The sequence below is a fragment of the Scardinius erythrophthalmus genome, assembly GCF_964197995.2.
Source record: "Scardinius erythrophthalmus genome assembly, contig: HAP1_SCAFFOLD_73, whole genome shotgun sequence".
Taxonomy (NCBI): Eukaryota; Metazoa; Chordata; class Actinopteri; order Cypriniformes; family Leuciscidae; genus Scardinius; species Scardinius erythrophthalmus.
In genome coordinates this window covers 384495-390331 of record NW_028296528.1, presented here as the reverse complement: position 1 = coordinate 390331, position 5837 = coordinate 384495, and positions in this window count along the sequence as shown.

Sequence of the window (5837 nt, the reverse complement as noted above, 5' to 3'; positions counted from 1 at the left end):
TTTGGTGGATGTGTCGCAGTGGAAATCAAAGCCAAGTGTCTAATCCACGCCATCAACAGTGCGCCATCAACAATTTAAAATAATTTAAAATAATTGGATTTCCATTTTTAGACTATACTTTAAATTATAATTTTTTTTTCTGTGATGCAAAGCTGAATTTTCAGGATCATTACTCCAGTCCTTTAGAAATCATTCTAATATGATGATTCATTATCAAAGTTGGAAACAGTTCTGCTGCTTAATATTTTTTAATAACCTGTGATACTTTTAGGATACTTTGAATAAAAAGTTATAAAATTAAAATAAAAAAGAATAATCATTTTTTTTTTTTAAAAATAGAAATATTTTGTAACAACAATATACACTACTGGTCAGTGATTTGGGTTCAGATTTTTTTTTTTTTTTTTTTTAAATAAATCAATACTTTTATTCAGCAAGGATGTGTTAAATTGATAAAAAGTGATAGTAAAGAAGATTTATATTAGAAAATATTTGGATAAATGAATAAATGCAGTTCTTTTTAACCTTTTTATTCATCAAATATATTAGGCAGCAGAACTGTTTCCAACACTCATAATAAATCAGAATATTAGAATGATTTCTAAAGGATCATGTGATAGACCGGATGTCACATGCTGAAGACTGGAGTAATGATCCTGAAAATTCAGCTTTGCTTCACAGAAATAAATTATAATTTAAAGTATAATAAATTGAAAACCAATTATTTTAAATTGTAATAATATATCACAATATAAAAAAAAAAAAAATCTGTATTTTTGATCAAATAAATGCAGGCTTGATGAGCAGAAGAAACTTCTTTCAAAAACAAATAGTAATGTTTCCAAACTTTTGGCCTGTACTGTATTCACCCCAAAACTGCACAACTGTAGAGTAAAACATTAATAAAAAAGTGATAATAAAAAATGTGTCTTAAAACTGACATGATAGTTACAAAAATCACACAGTCCGGAGAACTCAGAACAACTGCTAACATTAAGTAAATAACTGCCATGAAATTATATAGACTATGCAATTAGATAAACTGTCCATTCACTACATCACTTTACCTCTGTCTTTATCCCCTTTTATCCTCTTCTCTTCTTTTTGGCACTGTATCTATCGCAGACTATAATGCTCATTTATAATGTGTCATGTAAATTCGGCCATCCGTCGCAATCGGGAAACTTTCACCGCGTCTAGAACTGGCGCGAGCTGCCAGGCCCGTTTCTACGAGCTGTGTGTTAAGCGCCCTCAAACAAAAGCAATAATGTCTACATTGGATGCGGCGTCGCGCACACTACACAACAAATTACCAACAACTGATCGCGCGCGCGCTCTGTTTCTGACGCACTTCAAGCACTCGCTGGGCGCGGAAAGATTGCATCTCTCTGCCATCTGTAACCATGTTGACGTGCCGCCCGGTGTGGCCGCGATTCGCGGCGATTGTGGTTCCGTCCCGGGTTACCATGGTGACGGCTGTGAGATTACCCCCCGGCCCCCATTTTTTTTTTTTTTTTTTTTACAGATCTGCATGATTCCAAGCGGGAAGGAAGTCGACCGGAAGTTGAAGTCGACCGGGTGCCGCCATCTTGTAGCAGAACTTCACTTGCGTTAGCAATCCCATTGACTTCCATTCATTTTGGCGTCACTTTGACAGCGAATAACTTTACATCTGAGGCGTTTGAAGACTCCATTTGTCCATTTTTTATTTCTAAAGAAACACGACAATGTATAAAATGCTCCATTATCTTGTAGCTTATGTTATGGCCCCGTAGAAGCAGTTTTTGTAAAAGTAGGCTAACGATTGCGTCATAACCACGCGACTCTCTGTCGCACACTAGAGAGATTACCGTATGGACGGGAGGAGAAGCTCGCGGGCAATCGGGGAGACGTGGAGGCAAAATGACAATATAATTAATCAGAATACTTAGCAAAAGTTTCTCCTGCTCCAAGCTCATGGACAGCTCCTAATCACACTCTCCGTCTCTGCAAGATTCGGAAGGGAATGATTCAGATTTCTCTTGGCACAGCTACTAGAAGACAGACGGGTTGCTCACGTGGTCCGTGTAACGCTTTGCTCGGTTTGAGTCTGCGCGTCAGGAAAGGAAGTGCTAAGAAATCGCTGAAAACGGGCTTCACTTGTCTCAATTGAGTTCCAATGGGGTCGCTGTGTCCATTTCTTTTACTGTCTATGCATGATTCACGTAGGTCACATTTTCAGGTCGGAAAATCCGGAATTCCGGATTAATCCGGAAAAATCACATCCCTGATCACTTTATTTGCACTGACACTTCAAATAATTGCTAGTAATGTGGTAAATCATGGTTAACTATGCTGTGTGTGTGTGTGTGTGTGTGTGTGTGTGTGTGTGTGTGTGTGTGTGTGTAAGCATGCATTGAGTTAACATGGATAAACTGGTTTGCTTTAGTGCAGAAAACTGGTTTAAAGTGAAAGTGAGCCAATAAGTGGTCTTCTACTGCCCTCTGCAGGCCATTCTACTTATTAATGAAATATTTCAACATGTGCTTGCATTCATACTTGAATACACACTAAAAAAATCACTTATATAGCAATAACCATTATAACAATCATATTTTGTCAGTGTTAATCACTTTATTTGCACTGACACTTCAAATAATTGCTAGTAATGTGATAAATCAGGCTAGAAACATGGTAAATCAAAGTAAATAATACTAGATTGTCGTTTATCTCCTGGTAAATAATACTAGAACGTGGTATATCATGGTAAATCATGGTTAACTATGCTGTGTGTGTGTGTGTGTGTGTGTGTGTAAGCATGCATTGAGTTAACATGGAAAAACTGGTTTGCTTTAGTGCAGAAAACTGGTTTAAAGTGAAAGTGAGCCAATAAGTGGTCTTCTAGTGCCCTCTGCTGGCCATTCTACTTAATAATGAAATATTTTACATGTGCTTTTGCATTCATACTTGGACACACACACAAAAATCACGTATATAACTAACTATTATAACACAATAATATTTTGTCAGTGTTCATCACCTCATTTGCACTGACACTTCACATAATTGCTAGTAATGTGGTTAATCATGCTAGAAACATTGTAAATCATAGTAAATAATACTGAAATGAGGTGTATCAAGGTAAATCATGCTAGAATCCTAATAAATCATTCTGGAACATGGTATATGATAGTAAATCATGCTAGAATCATATTAAATAATTCTAGAATGTGGCAAATCGTTGTGGGAGGAGCCTATTTTACTCAAATGGCTATAACTCAAGAAGTAAATGAGATATCTTCACCAAACTCAGTACACATGTGTATGGGTTCAATTTGAGGTCACAGTAAACAATTTTATGGAGATCGGACCATAGGTGGCGCTATAACTGTTAAAAAGCTTTAAAACCATATATATCCCATGGCAAATTGCCTGTATTGGCTGTAAATGGTCTTTTCCATCTATTATGTCAGTGGTTACATGCTTCCTAAATAAATCTTAATAACTTTTGATGCTTTTGTGCTTAAATGCCTTAAAGGCCTTAACTGCTTGAACCCCGATAAATGCTGCTTGCAGCTTTAATTATTATTATTATTCTGCCGTAAAACGCATCGTGCAGCCGTGCAGTGCAATTTGTTATGGGCAATTTTGTCCAAAACCTACTTTTGCGAACTAGTCCTAGGTTTTTGGCCCAATCCAGACCAGACCAGTCTAGCACAATTCTCTGGAGTCTCTAGATCAATAATTATTGAAAAAAAGTTGAACTTTTGCATTGGCCTGGCTGTAACAGGGTCATTTAGGGAAGGGGCGTGACAAAAAAAACACTCAAAAGCCTATACAACCTAAGGGAAAACCCCAAACTTCACAAAAATCGATGAGCAGGTGTGTCAGACCATGGTGAAGAAGCATGCCAAGTTTCGTGAAGATCGGACCATAGGTGGCGCTATAACTGTCCAAAACGTCTCTTCTTATTAGGGGTTCAAGCACGAAGTGCTGAAACCCTATTGTAATTGTGCTGATTTTTATTATTATTATTATTATTATTATTATTATTATTCCGCCCTAAAACGCATTGTGCAGCCCAAACCGTAAGAGCTGGAACCTTGAAACTTGGCCAAATGGTAGTCCTCAATTTGGGGAGAACCTATCAAAATATGACCCCGATTGGCCCATAGGTGGCGCTATAATGACCAAATTTACTAAATTGCTCATAACTCCTAGACAGTTTGTCCTAGAGTCTCAATTTTAGCATCACTGTGATCCCTGGCTCCAGACGGACAAAATGGCTATCTCCAAATCCCGATCCGAGCAAAAAAAAATTTGTTATGGGCAATTTTGTCCAAAACCTACTTTTGCGAACTAGTCCTAGGTTTTTGGCCCAATCCAGACCAGACCAGTCTAGCACAATTCTCTGGAGTCTCTAGATCAATAATTATTGAAAAAAAGTTGAACTTTTGCATTGGCCTGGCTGTAACAGGGTCATTTAGGGAAGGGGCGGGACAAAAAAAACACTCAAAAGCCTATACAACCTAAGTGTCAGACCATGGTGAAGAAGCATGCCAAGTTTCGTGAAGATCGGACCATAGGTGGCGCTATAACTGTCCAAAACGTCTCTTCTTATTAGGGGTTCAAGCACGAAGTGCTGAAACCCTATTGTAATTGTGCTGATTTTTATTATTATTATTATTATTATTATTATTATTATTCCGCCCTAAAACGCATTGTGCAGCCCAAACCGTAAGAGCTGGAACCTTGAAACTTGGCCAAATGGTAGTCCTCAATTTGGGGAGAACCTATCAAAATATGACCCCGATTGGCCCATAGGTGGCGCTATAATGACCAAATTTACTAAATTGCTCATAACTCCAATTTTAGCATCACTGTGATCCCTGGCTCCAGACGGACAAAATGGCTATCTCCAAATCCCGATCCGAGCAAAAAAAATTTGTTATGGGCAATTTTGTCCAAAACCTACTTTTGCGAACTAGTCCTAGGTTTTTGGCCCAATCCAGACCAGACCAGTCTAGCACAATTCTCTGGAGTCTCTAGATCAATAATTATTGAAAAAAAGTTGAACTTTTGCATTGGCCTGGCTGTAACAGGGTCATTTAGGGAAGGGGCGGGACAAAAAAAACACTCAAAAGCCTATACAACCTAAGTGTCAGACCATGGTGAAGAAGCATGCCAAGTTTCGTGAAGATCGGACCATAGGTGGCGCTATAACTGTCCAAAACGTCTCTTCTTATTAGGGGTTCAAGCACGAAGTGCTGAAACCCTATTGTAATTGTGCTGATTTTTATTATTATTATTATTATTATTATTATTATTATTCCGCCCTAAAACGCATTGTGCAGCCCAAACCGTAAGAGCTGGAACCTTGAAACTTGGCCAAATGGTAGTCCTCAATTTGGGGAGAACCTATCAAAATATGACCCCGATTGGCCCATAGGTGGCGCTATAATGACCAAATTTACTAAATTGCTCATAACTCCAATTTTAGCATCACTGTGATCCCTGGCTCCAGACGGACAAAATGGCTATCTCCAAATCCCGATCCGAGCAAAAAAAATTTGTTATGGGCAATTTTGTCCAAAACCTACTTTTGCGAACTAGTCCTAGGTTTTTGGCCCAATCCAGACCAGACCAGTCTAGCACAATTCTCTGGAGTCTCTAGATCAATAATTATTGAAAAAAAGTTGAACTTTTGCATTGGCCTGGCTGTAACAGGGTCATTTAGGGAAGGGGCGTGACAAAAAAAACACTCAAAAGCCTATACAACCTAAGGGAAAACCCCAAACTTCACAAAAATCGATGAGCAGGTGTGTCAGACCATGGTGAAGAAGCATGCCAAGTTTCGT